Source organism: Lygodium microphyllum, chromosome 26, assembly GCF_053477565.2.
Source record: "Lygodium microphyllum isolate KBCC chromosome 26, Lygodium_microphyllum_v1.1.10, whole genome shotgun sequence".
NCBI classification, from domain to species: Eukaryota; Viridiplantae; Streptophyta; class Polypodiopsida; order Schizaeales; family Lygodiaceae; genus Lygodium; species Lygodium microphyllum.
This window is the reverse complement of record NC_141160.1, coordinates 48,744,889-48,768,117: the sequence shown is the minus strand read 5'-3', so window position 1 is coordinate 48,768,117 and position 23,229 is coordinate 48,744,889.

Genomic DNA, 23,229 nt, shown 5'->3' with positions numbered 1-23,229 from the left:
GTAATCTCCAATGCATCTTGCAGTCGTTGTGCCTCATTCTGCAGCTTTTGTGTTTCTGCTGTGGGAACTCTTGGCCTTTCCTGCTCTAGGAACTCTATTTCCCTCTCCAATCTATCATGTTCTTTAAGCTCATACCATAGCCGAAAAGCTATGGCATCTTCTTGTTGCTCACTTGGCTCACCCTCCTGAGCTTCTGTCTGTTTGTATCTTTCTAGTTTGGCAATTCTTTGTTGCAAGTCAGCATACTGCTGCACTAGTAACTTCAAGCTTCGTTGTTCTGCCACCAGGTTTTGCTCTTCATCTTCCAGCCTTTGTCTTAGGCGGCTCTCATTATCCTGGGTTCCTTGGTCTTTGCTTCCAGCTGATCTTGTAGAGTTTTCACTTCCCTTCTTTGGTCGGCTCCTTGGTTTGAAACTTCTAGCCTTAAGGCTGCCAAAGTTTCCTTTTCTTTCTCTAACTCCACCAGGACTATCTTCTTTTCTTCTTTTTCCTTGTCCAATTGTGCTAGAAGCTCAGCCACATAAGCGTCATAGTTGGCACCAGATGGCATGGGAGTAGGGGTTGTAGTGGTTGGTGCCTCTAGCTTCTATCATTTTGGATCTTGCCTAGACTCAACATCTGCGGCATCGGCTCTTTTTGCTCCGACTTCTACTACAATTTTAGCCACTTTACTGACAAGTAGCTGCATCATGTTCATCAATTGGGCCGTGTCTAGAGAGGGCTTGGGTTGCAGGGTGGTTGTGGTTGTGGTGTCAGTTTGGTACTGGCACAAAGGAGGAAGGTAGAGGGATGCAGCAGGGACTTGCCCTTGCCTACAACTACTGGGACCGTTTCCACACTACCACTTGCTTGAACTTCATAGCAGGGACTCAAAGGATCAATCTTTCCTCCCCCATGGGTTTCTTCGACAAATCTATGAGTGGCCTCTGCCAACTCAGCAAGTTCCTTCATTATTAGTTCTTCGACTTCCTCCTTTGCCCTTCTTTGCCTCTCTACTTCTGCCCTCTTTGATTCTTCTCTAATTTTTTCGATTTCTTCCTCTTCTTTTTTCCTTCGTTCCTCCTCCACCCTTCTTGACTCTCTTTGAGCCCTCTTCATCTCGGCTCGCTCTTCTTTTCTCAGTCTTTCTTTCTTCTCCTTTTGGCTCTTGTCACTCTTCTTTTGCTCCCGTGGTTTAGTCACTTGAGTAGGTGGTACCTCTGGCTCTCCTTTGTCGCTTATTGTCCTTTCACTCGAGCCTTCTTCCTCTCGGTGAGATGAGCTTTGATGCATAGCTTGCTCTTCATCTACATCAGCATCCTTGATAGCCTCATGGATGATTGCCATCAGGACACTGCCATCAGGCTTTTTCCTTGTGGATCGTGCAGTAGAAGCAGGAGACTCCCCACCAGTTGGTGCTACGGATGGAGCCAGGAGCGCGATTGAACTCTTGATAGTTTTTTGCACAAAACCGTTCCAATCCACCTCCTTTGGAACTCCTACAGAGATGCTATCTAGTAATGGCACCCCGATTCTATTCATTAAAGCATTGTATCTCTGTCCTGAGAAAAGGGCGTGGACCATTTTAGCTTGCATCTTTGTTGCGAGGTCTGGAATATCAGCCAAATTGATTCCATCCACTGTGTGCACGCCCTCTTTTTTGACTCCCATCATAGTAACACATCTCTTCTTGGGCGCCTCTCCTTCTTGGACACAAGCCCCAGGGCTTTCTCGATGATAGCTGCATTAAGGGGCACTTGCACCCTTCTTTCCTGGTTACCAGTCCTTACTGTGACCATGCCACAGCTCCTGCCTTCATCAAATCTCTTTAAAAGGTCAGCACACATGTTGTAATGTAATCTACAGCCTGTCCGACCTTTTCCATATACTTTTGGAGGTTGCATTTATCCACCAACTCCTTCACTGCCGGCTCTTCCAGGATGGCATCATCTAAATTCAGGGTATGTTTGAATGTGAACTGGCTAAATCAACGTGTCTCAACACTGATCCCATACTTTGTCAGCTCCTCTTCAGTGAATGGAAGTTTACCCCCCTTTTCTGGTCCTGCCATGGTAGGTGCCTATCATTACACCATGCCAATATTAGCGTTATGAATTGACTCATCACTACCAAAAACCCAAGAAAGAATGCGTGTGACAATTTTCCGTGCTGCTTTAGAGGTATGAAATTTGTAAATAATTCAAAAGAAACATCTATTTCCTCCTTGCATTCTTTCCTATTTAAATTCAGTTGATCATTTTCATCCATCACTACACCTTGCTACATCACTTGGCTCTCGCTTTTCTCCCCCCCCCTCCCTTCCTTACATTTTAAAGGAATCCTTCCTAGGATTAGCAAGGGAAGAAGGAGGACTCACATGGACTTTGTGGGGCGAGTTACTTGGCCAACAACCAAGTATAGAGGTTAGGGTTATATTCAAGTTGGGCATGATAATCAAGTTCACATGGTTGTATAGAAGCTTGGGTGATATAGGTCAAGACATCATGAAAGATGTCCCCAGAGTTGAGGCGGCTAGCAACATGCAGTTCCTCTTCTGTAAGGAATTGGTCAATGCAAGGGTGGGCTAACACATGGTTATCTAAGTGTATGTTGCATGTAATGGCCAAAACCCTAAACGAAAGAGGTGCCACATAAGTAGGGTCGTGTTTAATCGTTTTAATTGCCCTTCTTTGCTCGGCATTGGTCATGATGTGGCAACCTTTTTTCTCCCATTGGAGTCGCAAGGCATACCACAGTTGTAAGAACAAAGAATCAGAGCTGGCAAGCTATGTGAGCTTCTCTAGTTCTTGTTTAGGTGCAGAGCAAGCAGCTTGCGATACGAGGTAATTAGTTTCTGAGAATGGCTTGGTCCTTTGATATTTCTCCATTAGAGATTAATTCAACGGAAATTTTGGGAAATTTGATGGTCATAAATTCGTAGTCTTCCCAAGTGCATGGAAACGCACGAACATCAGAAACAAGGGGTTCATCGAGAAGTCCTAGGTCAAGCCTCTCATAGCTCATAGCGAATGTGGTGAAGGTGTTATCTAACACCTTGATGCATGCCACTACGTCATCTCTTGAGGTCTCAGCAAGATCCTTGGCCACTGAAATGAAAGATCGTCTTTCATACGAAGGCCTAAGACCTGCTAGTGGTGATGGTGCAATTGGGCTGGACAGTGGTGACTCCATTGATGGCATCACAGATGGGACTTTGCACTGAGAAGCACTTTGAGATGCTGGAGGGGGCTCCAGTGGCATAGGAGGTGTGCTGCATTCTATCTGAGTTGGCATGGGGGTGCTCAACTCCTCTCACTTGGATAATTCTGGAGCATCTAGCTTTGGATGATAAATGTGTTGGGATTCATTAATCACAACCGGTGCTGGTCCAGCTTGCTTTGCAGCCTGGGCTTTGTATGTGCAAGCCTCTCTAGCTGGAGTGAGGTTGCTTAGAGTTGAGCCTCTTGAATGTCCACTCTTAGGCACCCATATCTAGGGTTTCCCTCATAGTATCCTTGTACTCGCAAGAGATCTTTGGGGATCCATCGTGGCATAACTTCATATTTGGGATTTTTGGAATTTCCCATCAATATGGGAAAACCAAATCAAAATGGATTTCATTAATTTTGGAAATTTCATTAATTTGGAACTTGGTGCAATTAAACATATTACTGCTTATGGTTGTTTCCAAGAGATTGAAAAAAACTCAAAAAGGTGGTGTTAATAAACACCATAGTTTTAATATCCTTGAAATATTCAAGGAAAATCTTTAGTCGATGGATTCATGTAGACTTTCTTTAGCCTTCAATACAACCTTTGGGGGAATTTTGAATTTTTTGGGAGATTTTGTACCTTTCTTCATCCAAGAGAAGACAATGCTATATATTGTTTCCCATCGTTCAGGATCTTTTTTGTTGCACATCCAATATTTATCCCAACAATTAAAATACACCTCTGCATCTATAGCATTTTGACGACTACAAACTGGTGCCCAATATTGTATACCTACCTTGTTGAAGTTTTTGGAATGTCTATTTGTATCGACCTTAGTTTGTGCAACACCAAGCCATATTGGATATATTGGATCTGAAGGTCTAACAAGCACAAAGTCCTCTTTCTTAACATCAAGCATTGGTTCAAATGCATGTTTGGGTCGTTTGCTCAGAGGACCACAATAGTGATCATTCAACTCTTCCAATCCAATGAAGACATCTGCATTATCTACATCTATATTGGTTACACCACTTTGTGTTCTTGGCCAAAAATCTATGAAAAATAAATCTTCTTGGACATTTGGAGTTTGAAGAGCGTAGATCATATGTTTCCAATAATCAATCACTGGTGTTATAAACTTTGTGAACTCTGCTTCAGGTCCTTGTACATTTGACCATCTTTCCCAATACTTCAAATAATCTTTAACTCCACTTACTACTTCTTGATGATCCTTAACGTACTCAAACATGGGCAGCAACATTGGAACACCCTTTGGAAGAGTAGGCTTTCCTACAAGGTCTCTCTTCCATAATTCAATGCCACCTTCTCTTGGTAACCAGTCTGGGGACTTTGGATTCATCTTGTATTGCATGACAGGTGTATCTCCTTGCATATAAAATCGAAATTGAAGAGGTTTTGAGTGACCAACAAGTGTATCTTTCGAATCACACAAGTATCCCTCAATGTATCTCTTAAAGTCAGGCACATGTGTCAATAAGAAAGGTGTAGGACTAGTCATCTAGCATGAGTGAAAATGTTGCATAAGATGAGGAAAAGTGAAGGTCATGCTTGTCCTTAGCTTCTCTGAAAATTTGCTGAACATCGCATCGATGTCTTCATGTGTATGACCCACCATGAGAAACCCAAGCTGGATCATCTTGAATGTTCCTCGTGCAACAAGCAATGACAGATATGAAAAGAGATAGCAATTTTTGTTTTCTGACCCACAATTATCAAGTTGAAGAAGTAAGTTCTCTGGCAATCGTTTGAAATGATGATGGTCATCCTGTGGTGTATTATCTTCCATGCATGATTTATTTTGTGCAACATCTTGATGGTGGTCTAGTGTTTTTTTCGAGTTGAGGGCATTTAGTAGCACAGAGGTTGATCTTGGCATTCCATCTACTTGTAGATCATCATTTGCATGCCTATGTAGTCGCTCCAAGTTCCTAAAGCACAATGACAATGAGGCAATTGTGAAGTTAGGATCATGAGGCCATAGATCGAGTGAGAAATGTCCATATCTACCTTCTCCATGTCCATGTGTAATCATGCCTGTTAAAGAAACTGGTAGTTGAGTAGATCTTTTAGACTCTTTTGATCGAAGCCTTAACCTAGGGATAGCTGTCTTTTGCTGGTCCATTTTATCATGTATGATGCACAAGTTTTTATCTGGATCTAATGCTGAGGCCAAGCGCCAACTGTAGTATATGTTCCGACAACTTTGTTGTTGTAGCATGTGACATGGACGCTTCTTTAGAAGCACATTTTGCTCTTGAAGACACTTTGTTGCTGCAAGTTGCTCTTTGATCTCTGAGAAAATACTACATTTGGAGAATTCACTTGTCTTTGCTAAGGTTACATGCTTGAACTCTGTGTTCCAAATACGATTGAAGGTGGACAAAAACATTTGCTTACATCCAATACTACTCAATGTTGTATTTACTTCTGCCCATATATCTACCTGCTTATAAACATCTGGGATGACCAATTGTGTCTCCCTTGATTCATCTTGCATTGTTCTACTCTTGTGTGGCATTTGCTCTGCATTCTTCTTAACAAAGTCTCTAAGGATGGCTCTTCCCATCTCTGTGTGATCCCAAGATGCTCTTATTACCCCCTTGTTTCCATGCATTGCCCTCCTCACGCCATGCTCAAATTGTGTTTTGTACCTGTAAAAAGATGTCTTTGGGATTCCATGAATCTCATACCATGCCCTTCCACATACCACTTGTCCATTGAAGATAAAGCTGTACTTCCTTGTTCCCAAGTAATCAATTCTGCATGATGATTCAAACTTGTCATAAACATAGTTTGTGCGGTCTTCAAATTGCAATCCCCAAAAGTATTTACGTAATTGTTGCATTGCTTCTCTATCAGCAAACTGACAACACTTTTCTTGGCAACAATCAATCATGGAAACCTGTGAAATGGAGTCCATAGAAGTCCTTGAATGCACCAAAGCCAAGGGCTCACTCATGCATGGCCTGCCCGATTTCTTATGCGTAGACCTATTCTGCTTGCCATAAAGACAATGATCACATGAGTCAAAACGTGCATAGTCCAAAGGCGGAAGATACTGCAAACCAGATAACATTTTCATTCCCTTCAAAGACATATGCCCCAAACGGGCATGCCAAAGTGATACATGTGGGATAGAACCCACTGCCAAAACATGGTCTACAGAAGACCCAGATACAACAAGAGGATAGAGGCTACCAGCCTTGGCACCTCTAGCAAGCACAAGTCTGCCTCTGGTAATCTTTCAGGCAGAATCCCCAAAACAGACATGAAACATTGCATCATCCAACTATCTTGTAGACATAAGACTGCGTGTAAGTGCAAGTACATGACGTACATCCCTGAGCAAAAAGGAACTGCCAGTGGAAAACTGCAACTAAATATCTCCACATCCCACAATATCAAGAGACCTGTCATCTCCAAGTTTGACTAATCTAGATACAGTACGGTAAGAGTGAAACCACTCACGGTAAGGCGTTACATGGAAGGACGCACCTGAATCCAATAACCAGCACTGTGCATACATACTAGGTGTCTCAGTCAAGTGTGAGGCATTAGAAGAACTAGCTGCAAGTATGAACTCATCACCACCATCGAAATCCTTGGTCTGTGTGACATTAATTTCCTCAATCTTGACGCTGGACTTCACAGGTACTATATTGCGATCAGAGGACTTCTCCTGCACTTTCTCTTTTCCCTTATCCTTGCGCTTCTCATTGTGCAACTCATGACACTGTGGTCTGATATGGCCCTTTTTCCCATAATGATGACAAGTGACATTAGCGTTGCGCCCACATGACTTACTACGCGACTTTCCACGAGATTTAGACCGACCCTTCTGCGAGTCACGGCCATGGCCATGACCATGATCATTCCTGTCATTCCTGCCTCTAATTGTCAAAGCATGTGAAACACGAGAGGCATCCAAGTTTTTGCGATTAACCTCTTCCTGCAGAAGAGCACTCTCAACATCATTCAATTTCAGAGTAGCACTAGAGGCACATAGGGTAGTGCGGAATACATCCCATGACTCATTCGGAGTCCCAAGCAAGAAAAGAAGAGTTACTTCCTCTTCAAAGGTGATATCCTGCGAAGTCAGATTCTTCAGTATAGCATGGAAATGGCTCAAGTGAGCAGACATAGTCGCATTATCCTTCATGCGCAGATCCATAAGCTGCTTCAACCAGTACATCTGACTCGCTGGACTTTTCTTATCATAAAGATTCTTGATCTTATTCCATAGATCCCATGCACTCTGTGCTTCTGCAAATACATTATAATGTACCTGTTCAGTGAAAGACAATACAATCGTGGACTTGCATAGCTCATCAAGTTCAAGCCAATCGTCATTGTCCATAGTTTCAGGCTACTCCCCGCTCAACCGAAGTGGCTTAATCTGATATTTCTGCACCAAGACCTGCCAAATTTGACTCTTCCAATAAGAGTAGTTGCCATCCAACTTTGTGATGTTAAATATGGCAATATCAGTCGAAGAGGATGCCATAATGCAGGCTGGAAATGCACAGACAATGTAAAACTGCTGGCTGTTTTACTGCAGAAAATGCCCAAAATCCACTGAAATGAGCTCCAAATGGCGAGAAAAGTGTGCCAAAAGATGTTGCCCACTTAGTACTAGGTGCGGTACACCAAATCAAGATATTTCAGCATAAAAAATACTGCTCAGTCCACCAATAAATGCTTGCTGTAATAAATTTCAGAACTGCAATAATAAGAGCAAACTGTCCCAAAACTAGATCTAATGTCAATTAAACAATGCTAGATCCAAAGCCGGCATAAAGAGGACAAAGAAAAGCCAAATGACAGTGAAAATACATGAGCATAACACCGAGAGATGTCAAATAGCATCTGCCAGTAAGAGGCACACCCCGAAACAATCTAGGCAAAATGTACTTGCAACTGCCAAAACCTGACACAAATAGGTGTCTGCTAAAAAGAAAGCGGATCCAAAACTGAGACTCAGCTCATAAGCATCCTGTGAACCAAGACATATACTCAATGCAACATCCAATTGTCAGAGTATAATCCCAAAGTCTCAATACATCTGTAACTGCTCAATGACATAGGCTGCTCCAATACATGTAACTGCTCCAATAGCATGTAATCCCTGCTCAAGGTCAAGTAAGCATGCAAGATGCTCCCACTGGCACAAAAGGCGTACAAACGAGCTCAAGGGCTCAAGCAACCCAAGACAAAGTACCAGTGACAAGTGAACAAGTCAATACGTCATACGCATCCCAAGAGCATGACATACATGAAGCAACTGATGGAAGTAACCAACCAGCAATACATAATCCCAAAATAAGATCTCTGTCAACTCAATGACATCCGATAGCAACCAAGTAAATGATCAAACTGAGTCGGAAATGCTCAAATACATCCAAGGCAAAGCTCCCAATGTCGGTAAAGCATACACTACAACATAAATGAGGCATAGACGCGCATGTTAGACGCGCAAAGTCGGGCGTGTCTATCACAGCGTCTATAAGTGCGTGTAAATAGATGCGAATTTTGTGTCTATATATCCGCGCAAATAGACGCTAATATAGACGTGCCAGTAGACGCACAATTATTTAACCACCTAAAATTAGCAATTCACATAATTAAAAAACCAAAGTTAATAATTATTTAACCACCTGAAATTGATTCTTGAGCATGCACATGTGCGCATGATAAAAACCATAGAATTACGAATACACATTGAATCATTGAATTAAAAAAATAGAGTTAATAATTACTTTTTCATTGCTCTCTAATGAATGGCAGTTCCTCCAGTTGACAAGCCTGATATAAGTAATTAGCGGCAAGCGACAGAAACCTTACAATTAGTAGCAAGCATTGCAATATGTATCTCGTAATTTCTCTACATACTTGAAGATGATAAAAGATACTTCCTTTTTATTATGGAAAATTCAATTTAGCTTTAAAATTGACTATTGATTCTTGAGTATGCACGTGTGCGCATGATAAAAACCATAGAATTAGGAATACACATTGAATCAATAAGCAAATTATCTCATCGCTCTCTCTTTTTCTCTCTGCTCTCTCTCTCATTTCCTTTTCTCTCTCCTCTCCCTCTCATTCCTCTCCCTCCATCTCTCTTTTTCTCTCTCCTCTCTCTCTCATTCCTTTTTCTCTCTTCTCTCCCTCTCTCATTTCCTTTTCTCTCTCCTCTCCCTCTCATTCCTCTCCTTCCCTCTCTCTTTTTTCTCTCTCCTCTCTCTCATTCCTCTCCCTTCCTTGCCCTCTCTCATTCATTTTTCTCTCTCCTCTCTCTCATTCCTTTTTCTCTCTCCTCTCCCTCTCTCATTGGCATGGGAGGTTGGAATACACAAGGAGGGAGGTTGGAATACACAAGGCTTACAATGCAAAGTCAAAACACTACAGGGTAGAGGAGTCTGTAAAAAGACAGCTATCAATCAGGTGACACTTTTTGGGTACTGGCATGGGCTAACAATATAAGCAACTTGGACCAAGACCATTTCACAAGTGAGCTATTTCCTTATTAATGTTAAGTATCACTTTATTGGCTCCTTTACCCTAAATATACTAAAGAAATCTGGACAACCGGACTGGCATTAGGTCCATGGATAATTATTAAAATGCAGATCATTCATTAGTTTTGAAGCCACAATAAGGTCGCATCTAACGCTGCAGCATCAGCCTCAGATTTTTGCAAATCCTCACCCACCAGCAAATCAATAGTGGCTCCGCCCACATCAACCACAACAAACTTTTCTCCTTCTCTGATGGATAGGAATCTAGCATTTTGGAGACAATGCAAAGATGCAGTCTCTGGCTCCAGAACTACTCTTAATAGATGAGGGCTAGCATCCTCTGAGCATGTTCTGCTTGACACTCCCTTGACCATACCAGCTTCCTGAGCACATTTCCTCATCTTTTGCTTGGCAGCTTCTGCCCATATTGCTGGCACGGAAAGATACCATTGAATATCCTTCATCATCAATTGCCCACCATACCTGTCCCTCAGGTAATGCAAGATAAATTGTGATACTTTCTTGAGGTAGTCGACGATGAGAGACTCAATTGAAAGGCCTTGAGGAAGAGCCTTCAATTTGGATTGACTTTTTTAAGGAGCTTGTTCTGCTAGATATAACTTGAAACCACTCATGAAAGTACTTCCGCAAGGAAGCGATTGCGTGCATGCAACAATCGTCTTGATGGCAATCTGGTTTGTGTTTTGCAGTAGGTCACATAGGAGGCCGCATGCTACAGGGGCCAGTCGCGGTTGATGTCGTGCACAGATGTGGATGTCGTGCAGGGGCCATACCCTCTCTTGCTCTATTTGCCTATTATGTTTAACATCTTATCTCTTTTTCTCTCTCCTCTCATTCTCTCTTTTTTTATCTCTCTCCTCTTCCTCTCTCATTTCCTTTGGCTCTCTTCCTCTCCTTCTCTCATTTCTTCTCCCTCCCTCTCTCTCTCTCATTTCCGACGCCTGGGAGGGAGCATCTGAGGATGTGGCACCGCATCCTGCTCAACCACAAAAGGGAGTTTCATGTACGTTGATATATAATTCCCGTAACATAGACTAGCAATCTTAGTGGTAAAAAAAACAATGAATACCAGTGATTTTTCTTGGTCCCATTCTCCATACAAGCTGAGGTGTGACATTGCAATTCGACGTGCTCGAAAAGTACACCCTCGACAACGATCACACATGCATTTAATTTTTCATCATGCATCTCGATTATGAAGATGCAATGTTTCATCCTCACTTGAGGATGTGCTCATTGACTCATCAGCATGCATCGCACTAGGTGATGACGATGACATGATTAAACCTAATTCATGACAACATCAAAATATTTGTCATTCATATATTTACATAAAAACTTAAAGCTAGCGTATTAATTATTCTAAGATCTCAATTTTAAATACACAAAAATCATTATAAATGCATTAAAACTTATGATAAGAATTCACTATCAAAACTTATCTTAAAAACAAAAAATCATGATAAAGCCTAAATGCGCGTCTATTTCCGCGTTTACGTACGCGTCTATATTAGCGTCTATTTTCGCATCTATGTTCGCGTCTACTTGAATAATAGACGCGCATATGCACACAAAAATAGACGCACACGTCAAAATTCAAATCATACTTAAATCATTTCTTTTCAAACTGCGCCTTTCCTTTATTGCGTTTTTTGCGGTTCTGAAGCTTGAGTTTAGCCGACATGTAGTCTCTTCATGCCTCACCTAGTCTCTTCATGCCTCACCTCCTCATGACTCACCTCTTCTTTCATTTCAAACACACAAGAAGGGAAAAAGGAAAGCCAAGGAGAGGAAGAAAGAGAGAACAAGAGAGAGGAGAACAAGAAGAAGCAGCAAGCAAGCAAGCAAGCATCAAGGGAGGGTAACTTACCAAGGAGAGGAAGAAGGAGAAGGAAGAAGCGCCACCACCCGCCACACCAAACATCCAAGGTGAGTCTCTCTCTCTCTCTCTCTCTCTCTCTCTCTCTCTCTCTCTCTCTCTCTCTCTCTCTCTGTTTCTCTCTTCCTCTCTCTGCTTTGTCTGTGTATTTAGGATTTGTGATTCCATTATGTATTGCATTTTGTAAATCATCAATGGCGGTCGTCGGCCTAAAATTAGCCGATCGAGCGCGTGTGATAGCGCATCTACATCTCAGTGTAGACGCAGATATAGACGCGAAAAATGTTTCTCCGAGGGCGCGTCTTAGAGCGCGTGTGCTGGCGCGTGTGCTCTGCAGTGTACACGCGATGATATACGCGCTGCAGAGAAGGTTGACCTGCAGTCTACACGCGATTATACAGGGTCACTTCCACATCTCGTCCCAAGGAGGAGTGCACCCTTTGTAGCCAGTTAGAAGAGTTCACTCTGGAGCGCGTCTGAGGGCACGTCTAACCTGCAATTTAGATGCGGGGATACACGCGCCAGGTCTCCCAGTTCTGATAGTAAACAATATATTTTTGCAATGATGAATGTGACAAATCCCATGTTTGTGTTTATCAGTTTTCTTGTTTAAGAGAAGCACTAGCACTTAAGTGTTATGCTCAATGTCTAAAGAAAGCTCTTTGAAAATGTAGGTAATATATGATTTTTTGTATGCAAATAAATTTGTCTTTTTCCTATTTTGTTTTGCAGATGTCGTATCCTGGTTCATCTAACAATGACCCGGATGTGGATCGCATGAATGATACATTGGCCTCCTTTGGCAGGAGGGTCAATGCATTTTTTGGAGGTTTTCCTAGTAGGGAAGACTTCATGGGAGAGATGACCAGACAACTTGGCCGCTCTCCCACAGCGGACGAGGTGTTTAGTGTCATGTCTGGGACGCCTCTGACGTCTTTGCCTGGCACTACTTCCCAGACTCCACATGTAGGTACTCCATATGCAGGTACTCCATGTGCTCCACGTGCATCGACTGAAGCACAAGCATCTGCAGAAGCACGTGCATCTGTAGAAGCTCGTGCATCCAGCGAGGCAGAGGGTAGTCGACAGAGAGGGAGGAGGGAGAGTCGAGGGGGAGGACGAGGCTTGTGTGAGGGTTGCCTAGGAGGTGGCGAGCGATCACCCTCACCAGTAGATCACGTAGAGGAGGTTGTACGCCAGTACTATAGAGTTACAGATGTTGGTGGCATCTTTCATGATGATGAGGGAAGGAATGTAATGGGGTACATGAGGAGCGTCGTGCATGCGACGTATAAAGATTGTTTCATTGCCTTCAAAAATCAAAAAAGCAGCTTGTGGCAGGAGATGTCGGATGATTGGGGACGTACAAAAGTGAGGGATATGCTTCACAACAAAAGATCCCACCTCATGACACGGGCCAGGGACTCACTGCGGAGGCTGGAGGAGGGGTGTGGAGCCTATAGCCAACCGCCTATGTGCCACCGCATAGAGTGGAAGAAAGCCAAGAAGAAAGCAGCAGAGAAAGTGAAGAGTTGCCAACACGCAGAGGCGCGACGGATCTAAATGGAAACAATGGGATCGTCACATTACGGATCGGGTGGCAGAGAGTCGTGGGAGGCAGAGTTTGTAAGTATATTTTGATTTCTAGTTTTTTTTAATTTATATTTCTTTCAATTCTTTATATATTTTAGTCTAATATATTGTGACTCATAATTGTTTGTATATCTCTAAATGTTTTGCAGACTACCATCATTGGTAGGACACCTACTCCTAGAGAGGTAGGTTACCATCGAGGCCATAACCGCGCAGTGACATGTCTTCACTTTTATGAGGAGGGTCTCATCACTGAGGACCAATACAACCGGGCCATGAGGATTTGACAACCAGAGGAGGTATGTTTTTCTTACTTTCCTATTAAAAGTATAGCTAATTATAACTTTTTCTCCACCTTGTCTATGTAAGAAACCCTGATCTTTTGTGTGTGTAGGCGAACCGGGATATGGAGCATAGCGAGGAGGGGGATAGCGATGCTAGTAGCCATGGTGGTACTAGCGAAGATATTTCCTCTTCAGATTCGTAGAGGAGCACCATATCTCCTCATGAGGCCTTCTTTTCTTGTATATGTATGATATCTCTTTGAGCCTACTGCTTGCGGCCACGCTTTAGGTCGCAAGCACTTAAACTTCCCTTGTAAATGCTTTTGATATATAATGAATATATGGACTTTTATTTTCAATTCTCGTGCCCGTAAGATACATTGTCTTTTTCCCAAATACACAATCTGATGTATGGGAGGGTGAAAAAAAAAACCACAGAGCATGTGGTTGCTTTGCAACCACATGCTCTGTGGTTTTTTTTTTCCAGTTCTATTTTGCGCGTCTATCCGCGCGTTTAAATTGCAGATAATTCGCGTTTATACGCATGTCTATAATGTAGACTACACGCGCTTATACACTCTCTTCATAATTCAAATTTAAAAAAGAAATTAAATATCTTTTTTAAAAAAAGGACATTTTTTGTTTTCTGTTCGTGTTTACCAATGCTTGTAAAAGCATGTCTACCAGCGTGTCTATATGCGCGTGTATATGTGTGTCTATTGTGCGTCTATTTGTGCGTGTAAATTCGTTGAGACATGCGATTATAGACGCGAAATGGTAGATACGCAAATAGACGGGCAGATAGACGCGCGCGTAAGAATTTCTCTATATTCAAAAATCACGTCTAAATGTGCATCTATGAGGCCTTTTTGTTGTAGTGATAGACGAACCAAGCAGCATATATCACGAACTAAAGCATGTAATGTATGAAGCCTAACTGTCAAGCATAGACATGAGGCATAAGTAGTCCAAGAGCATGCCAAGTCGGTCCAAATGCTAGTGAATACCAACCAAGACAGAGATTATGCGTAGCTCAAATACATTCCATAGATTCAAACATGAGCTCAAAGTCGTCCCTAAATGTCAGATACATGATGGCAAATCCCAAAGCATACATCCGGTACCAATAGGTAAGTGACAAAGAATCCAAAGTACCTTCAGCCCACTGTTATTATAGCCAAGCTTGACTGTCAAAAATGAGAAATTTCAGCCAATATTTCAGGCCAAAATCATGGCATAATCATGTGTATACATTTCCAAGGCACTAGGCATCATGTAGGCCGCATACGGGCATCAAACAATGTAACTGGAGTAGAGTGCAAGCATCAAATGCCAATGCCAAGTATGGCTGCCCTATTTTCAACACTGTATAACAGTAAATGACAGTCCCAAAGCAGCCAATATTTCAGGCCAAAATCATGGCATAATCATGTGCATACATTCCCAAGGCACTAGGCATCATGTAGGCCGCATACATGCATCAAACAAGGTAACCGGAGTAGAGTATAAGCATCAAATGCCAATGCCAAGTGTGGCTGCCCTATTTCCAGCACTCAAGGGCAAGGCCCTGAAGAAGCCCAACAATGCCGGGAGGGAGCTCGGGAAGCCGGGGAGTGACGGGAGCTCGGGGAGATCAGATATGGCTGCCGGGATGGAGATCCAATGCATGAAGGGAGTCGATGCGAATGTAGAGAAGCACCGAGTCGAGCTCGAGTAAGAGGAAGCCAAGCTCTGATACCAGTTGAAAGGTGAGAAGGATTGAAGCTTGCACGCGAGCTATGGCGGGAGAGCAAGAGCAAGAAAGAGAGAGATAAGAAATGGGAACTCCAACCGTCACAATGTGTGACCGGGCCTTCCTTTATTTACTAGTCACTAAAATGAATGTAAAGAATAAAGTGACGTGACGGGTGCCTGCCACCTGCAGTGTGCAGTGGCGGGTACTGTCAGTGTAGTAATACACGGGGCGGCACGGCGGAGGCGCCTTTACCCCAACACCTCTCTTACTACAGGTGTTGCAACCCTAATCTTTGGCAGTTCTATCCCCCTCCTCTTCTTTGACTACTCTCCACTGTTTCATTTTCTCAAACTAAAACAGATTGTGCAGTGCAATTTCTGGTTTGAAATAGGGTATTTCTTTGACTACTCTCCACTGTTTCATTTTCTCAAACTAAAACAGATTCTGTAGTTCAATTTCTGGTTTGAATCAAGATATTTCTTTGACTACTCTCCACTGTTTCATTTTTTCAAATGAAACAGATTGTGCAGTGCAATTTCTGGTTTGAATCAGGGTATTATGACCAAAACTACGTGTGTGTTCAAATCAGAAATCTTGCTCCAAGGCTTCAGCAATTCAACAAGGTAGTGAATGATCGCTAGTCCACACCGTGCCTGCTCCTACTTCACGGGTGATTTCTGTTACGTTGGCACACATTACTGACCTACTAATTATAACAGGTTTTCAACTTTTCCCTACTTCATTTCTGATTTTGAGTTAAACTACATTGATTATGACCATTTCAATCCATACAATTACTACAAATTACACTACTACTCTTTTGTATGATTAGTATTGAATAATATTAAGATCAAACACCAAAAGCATTTTCTAAATAAGAATCATATATGAAAACTAAATGCAATATGTATTTCTGTATATGTATTTCCTGTAGCAATGAGATTAGGCACTCACTCTTGAGAATTCAATGTCTTCTTCTTCTTCTCGATTGCTTGATTGATCTCCTGGAGTGCTTGTGTTTTTTGTTGTCCAACCACTACCTTGCAAGTGATAGCTTCACTCTACGTCAATATTGAAAACATGACTTCTTGCACTATTGAAAATACTCTTTTTGTTGTGAATATGAAGTATATGATTTGTGTAATGTTGAAAAAAGTCTCTTAGATGTGAATATGGAATAAATAGTTTGTGCAATGCTTTTATCAATGATGAGTGCTTTCAAAATACTAGCCTTTCTTTCTATTCTGTGATGCTATATACCTCAAGATTTTGCCTCAAGGCTAAACCTAGCCTTATATTTGTTGTATTATTCTGTAATATTAGAGCATTTTATCAAGTTCTTATACATTGTATTATACTTTACTATAAAGAATTTTCCATTATACTGTATTTTCATAGTAAAAGCATTACCATCAGATTTTATGGTTACACTTTTTATAAATTTTCAGTAAGCATATGGCTATACAATACTTACAAATACTCAATATGATTTTGCCATTGGATGTAATTTGATTTTCTAACAACACATATCATGATCTTTCATCAATTTATAGATTAGACCATATGGTCAAAAAATGTCTTGCAATATAAGAAGTACTTTTTGTTATTTTATTCAATACAATCTGAGATTTGGCCATGAGGTCAAATTTTTTCTTATAATATAAGAAGTAATTTATGTTCTTTTTTTCAATATACTGTGAGATTTTGCCATGTGGCCAAATCTTCTCCTTAAGCTATCTCTTGGCCAAAATAAGGACTCCTGTAGTATCACAATATCTTGCAACCAATCAAGCACTTTGTTCATTTTACTACAAGAATGACATTTTGCCATTTGGTCAAATGCTTTCTTATATTATCAACCCTTGCTTACTTCCAAAAGGAAAGGCTAGTTTCTACTTAGAATTCCTTACTTTCTATAATTTGGCCATGTGGTAAAATCTTGTCTTGCAACAAACGAACCACTTTTTTGGAATTTGATCCTAAAAAATTAAGACTAAATCTATGGTGGGTTCAATCACACAAATTTTGGGTATGCTAGATTTGGTTGTATGGAAAAATGTTCTAAGAAAAACATCTTCTATATTATCTCCAAAAAAGGAAGACCATGTTCTACTTGGAACTCCTTGATTACCTACTATATTTATAGGAAGTCTCCCCATGTGGTCAAAAATTGTTGTGCAACAAACAAACCACTTTGTTTCCATTAACCATTTCTTTCATTTCAATTTTTCATAACTTTCTATAAATATCATATAATTTTTCCACAAATTAGCCACTTTTTCCATTCCACTACAAAATAAAAAATGGCCATATGGTCAAATCTTTCATTTTGTTATCAATGCTAGCATCCAAGAATCCCCCATTCTTGTTTTGTTCAGCCATATGATCAAATCTAATCTCATAAATCTTGCAAACCATGAGACCACTTTTTCATTCCATTATAAAACAATATTTGGCTATATAGTCGAATCCAATTTCACAGCATGTTACAACAAATGAATCACTTTCTTCATATGGTTATGAAACTAGATTTGGCCATATGGTTAAAACTAGTTTATAGAAATCATCTTATCTTGTAGGTTTTGCCATGAGGTCAAATCTCCACCTTTCAAGTATTTTTCACTTTATTTTATATTGATATCTATGGGATTTGCTACATATATTTTTTTATATGTGAATCTCATATCACAATAAACCGCATCCTCTCTTTAACTAGCCTTTAAGAACCCTATGGTAAAAAACCATGGCAAAGTTTCTAATCTGATAGATAAGTCTTATGACTAAATAGGATTTGACCACATGGCTAAAACCAATGACAATGTTTCTACAATATAGCTCATTTCAAGGGAAACTTACATGTGCAGTAATTAAAATGTTAACTTTGGGCCAAATGGAATTGTGAGATTGCTACATAACCACATTGATATATAGGTGGATCTCATATTGGACTAAATCTCATTCTTTGATTAAATAGGATTTGACCACATGGCCAAAAATCTTAGCAAAGTTCCTAGAGTATGATCCTTGCATAGGAAACTTACATGGAGAAGAAATCCAATATTAATTTAGGGACAAAATCATCCATGGCATTTTCTACATAAATACAATGATTTTTCACTATATCTCATACCACACTCACACTCAACATTTCATTATCACTTGACCATTTGGTTAAGCCCATGATCAAGTCTCACTATTAATAGAGTTTGATCTTCTCACCGAAGTCCATGGCAAAGTTTTTACTATATGATTCTTGCAAGAGAAACATAATTAATGCTACCTTAGGGCCAGGATAATCCATGAGATTTGATACATAAGCACACATATTTATGGTTGGATCTCATACCACACTTAATCTCAAATTTCAATATTTCATTTTATGGAAGAGTCCCTTTAGAGTACATTTGTCTTGTATTTCATAAAATCTTGTGTTGTTGTGTTTTCAATTTTCAACTTAGAAATCTTATACATTTATTTGGGTTTTGTAAATTTTGAATATTTTTAAATCCACTTTTTTCTAACAACTTTTTCTCTTTGTAGAACTATTCAATGGCAAAGAAAGATAGAACATATAAAAAGGAGACCCAAACCATTGATGGAGTTAGTGGTGGTTTTGTGTATCCATGGTATGTGGATGTTTATGATAGTCAAGGAAAAAGGGCTGACAATGTTCTCTTATTCACTTTGAAGGGTGATATTACATTTTTTTCAACAAGATGGTGTCATAGAGAAGATAAGAGATGGATGTGCTGGGAAAGAGGGAATACCATGTAATCTTGTTAAGATCAAGGGGAAAAATGTAGTATACAAACTTGATCCTTTGTCATTTCACTTTGCTAGTATTAAAGAGGATGAAGAATACTCTTTGAAAACAATGGGATGGACCTTATTTGAGGAGGTAAAGGGCACAGAAGACATTATATTAGCATTCCAAGGTGTTCAAAATAGTGAGCTACTTTCCCTATCAAGAAAATGTGATCGCCCCAACAAAAGAATGAAGCTCCAATATAAACAAATAGACTTGAGATCTTCATCTTCTCCTCAAGAAGAAAATAATTCATGGAATCCCACAAGCTCAAAGTCAAAATCACCTCAACAAAGTTTCTTGTCACAAGCTCTTGTTGTTAGTATGGCTGCTAACACTACTAAGAATGATGCCACTTTACCTTCCATGTTAGAAGTTACACCTGCAAAGCCAATAATTTCTCTTGAGGTCAAGGGAGTAGAAAGAACATTCAATTTTCCTGAAATAGTTAAGAAGAAAGGAAAGAAGGAAGAATCAGGATTTCACATGTTTGAAAAATTCTTTCCATTTGGTCCAACAACACAATTTCCTATTCTCGTTGATAGGTGTTATGAGGCACCTCCTTTGTATGCTTATAGGTCACTATATTGGGATTATGTAGAGAAGCTAACCACGTCTTTCATAAAGGCTCCCATGAACCCAGCAACAGCAGCATATCTTATGCCTTTTGTACAAGACAACAATGAGAAGAGACCCATGCATCGTGATGAGGTGGATGCTAATAAGTTGGACACTTATAGTTATTGGATTATATCAGGGCTTCACTCAATTCATGCAGTAAAGATATAGATTCACAGTAATACTACACGTTGTCTAGCAACCAAGCATTTATACACCACAAGAAATGCTAGAATATTAGTTGATTGTCCTGCGGAAATGTGCATTGAGATTTCAAGAATGACAAATATGGAATCATATAATGTTATGAAGAATGCACCTTATGTTGAGCAACTTCAACAATTAAGAGATCAGTGGCTAGCATTTGGTTCTCCACCAAAACCCCAACAAGAGCTTTCTAAGACAAGCTCTCAAAGAGTACCATGGCAGGTAATCATATATAAGCTTACCTTCTTTTTTTGTGAAGATTAGTGTGATGCTCTTTCTTTTGTTCTATGCTCACTATTTTGATCTTTTTTTTTTGCAGAGATTTGTGGCATACATTGGAGAAAATTGTGCATCTAGAGATTGCCATATGAGTGTTAGCTCCCAAGAAATATTTGATAGTTGGATCAAAATCATGAAGAGATACTCCAGAGGTGAACTTATATCCCAAGAGGAGAGTTCGAGAAAAAAGGGAAGGAAACCTTCTCCTACTGCATTTCGTTGCCTTATGGGTTTAAAGGATGGAGACATCCTTACACTACAAGAGGAGATCAATGAAGGTCATATCCTTTTTCTTAGAAACAAATGGGATAAGGAAGATATGATTGACATGGAAACAAGGGCTAAGCAAATCAAGCAAGATAGGGTCGTAAAGGAGGAATTAGTCACTTTTTTCAATGCTTCAGTTCCAGAAAGTAGCGTTGTGATGAAGACTTGGGAAGAGCTTGTTGATGATTATGATATCAATGATGAAGTCTACACAAAGATTTTAGGCATTTGCAATGATTGAGTATCAAAGAAGCTCACACGTGGAGCTGATGCAGGGTCCCTACCAAATGGAGCAAAAGATATTGTGAACTTCCTAATTGGAAAAAAGCAAAATCCTCTTCAATCCTCCACTACTTCCCCTTGGCGTGTATATGTTGTCGGATGCAATCTAGAAACCTTTGATCTTATACATAATATTTACAGAGATCCAATTACCATTGGGGTTGTTGTTCTAGATGTAGCACATGGGGTTGAGGGAATGAAATAGGACTCTATAAAGTTTGGAAAGGTTGTATCCACTCTACTACATGTGAACCTAAACAATTCATGTTGTTATCATTTCTTGATCGAAAGCAAATGGCAGCTTTGGAAAATGCTCTTGAAAGCATTTCTTGCAAGTATCGCATGTTAGTTGGTAGTATTGACTTCCTACCAATGGATAGAACGTTTGCTTTTGGATCTATAGATTATTTTGTGGTTTTGACATTAGTGACCATGGAGAAAAGCTTCATCAATTTTGAGCGATATATAAACAATGTCAACAAGCCTTCCATTTTGGACTTTGAAGGCTTGGACAAGGAGTGCAATGATGAAGATCTTGAAGAAGAACAAAGGATTGCAAAGGCCGTTTTGAGAAAGAAAATGAAAGTTATGGAAACTACAATCAAAGCATTCAATGATGCTCATGAGATTGTATTTGATGTATATGCAAGTGGACTTGCATCTAAGGTGGCATTGATAAATCATATGAAGACTATTGCAGTGGTTTGTAACACTCAAGAGCAAAGAGAGGTTGAAGCACAATTGTGGAGGGTCCACGATGTTGAGAGAGAGAGAGAGTATGAGAGAGATACACAAGACATGCTCCCAAAGAATGATTCATATTGATGTAGAGTTAGTATATATAGGTGAGACCCAAGTCAAGTGAGAGATGATATATATAGTTGTAACATCCCCACTCAAACAAAGGTCTCTGGCTGCGAGTGAAAAAACCCTTGGGGAGAACAAGGGAAAAACCCCAGCCCCTACACATACCTACGATACAAAAATGATTTACTATAAAGTTTTCTTGAATACAATGATACATGCCTCAATCAGTGAGACAAGAACTTGGAACAATACCAAGTGCATGTCTTAATGAGCTAAAGCGAGCTTCACTAAGAGCTTTTGTGAAGATGTCTGCAACCATTTGATCACTGGGACAATGCTCCACCATAATGGAACCTTTCTTGACTTCATGTCGAACATAATGATAATGAATAGCAATATGCTTTGATTTACTATGTTGTATATAGTCTTTGGTAAGACTAATAGCACTTTGGTTATCGCATCAAAGAGGTGTACTAGATGATGAAGGATGTCCCAAATCTGCAAGTAGTTGTCGAAGCCAAACTAGCTCGCGAGCTGCTAATGATGCAGCAACATATTCGGCTTCAGTTGTAGAAACCGCAACACATCGTTGTTTCTTGCTGGACCAAGAACCCAAACATCCATTTACAAAGAAACAATTCCCACTTGTAGATCGCATGGATAAGTGTGAACTTGCCCAATCAGCATCTGTATATCCAATAAGGTCAAGAGAAGTCGAAGAAGATAAAGAAGAATCCTCTCGACGACGATAAATAAGACCAAATTCCTTAGTAGCCTTGAGGTACTTAAGAATATGTTTTGCAGCACTCCAATGAATAGTGGAAGGGGAAGAAAGATACTGTCCCAAAAAGTTAGCTGCAAATAAAATATATGGTCTTGTGTTTAAACCAATAAATTGAAGACAACCAACAAGATTAGCAAAAGGTTGATGAATGACTGATTCTTCATTGCGTGTTGTAGATGTACCCTTGGTAGAGCTTGAAAGAATGGGAGTGTTGGCAGAGTGCGCATTTGTCAACCCAAACTTCTTAACAATATCATTAATAAACTTTGTCTGGCGAAGAAGAAGAATGCCTTGTTGTCGGTGTCGTTGAAATTGAATACCCAAACAAGAATGTATCTCACCAAGATCCACCATTTCAAATGCAGTCGATAAAAGCTTCTTCATAGCATCCAAGAAAGCAATATTATTTGACACAAGAATAGTATCATCAACATATAGAGCAAGAATAATAAAATATTTGTCCTCCTTTTGATGTAAAGATTTGGGTCAGCAAAACATGCAACAAAACCATTAGATGTGAGGAACTGATCAATCTTAATATATCAAGCACGAGAGACTTGCTTCAATCCATATAATGCACGATGAAGCTGGCATACAAGATGCTCCTTTCCTGCAATCATAAAGCCTTCAGGTTGCTCCATATAGATTTCTTCTTCAAGATCTCCATTGACAAAAGCCATTTTAACATCCATTTGGTGAATTTCTAGATCAAATAGTGTTGCAAAAGCCAAAATCATACGAACAGTTGTGGAGCGCACAACAGGAGAAAATGTTTCTTGATAATCTACTCCTGCAATCTGTGATGAGTAACCTTTTGCAACAAGTCGTGCTTTGAACTTATCAAACGAGCCATCAGCTTTGGTCTTGGTTTTATAAACCCATTTACATTTGATAGGAACACAATTTGGGGGGAGTTCAGTAAGAATCTTTGTACCTTTGG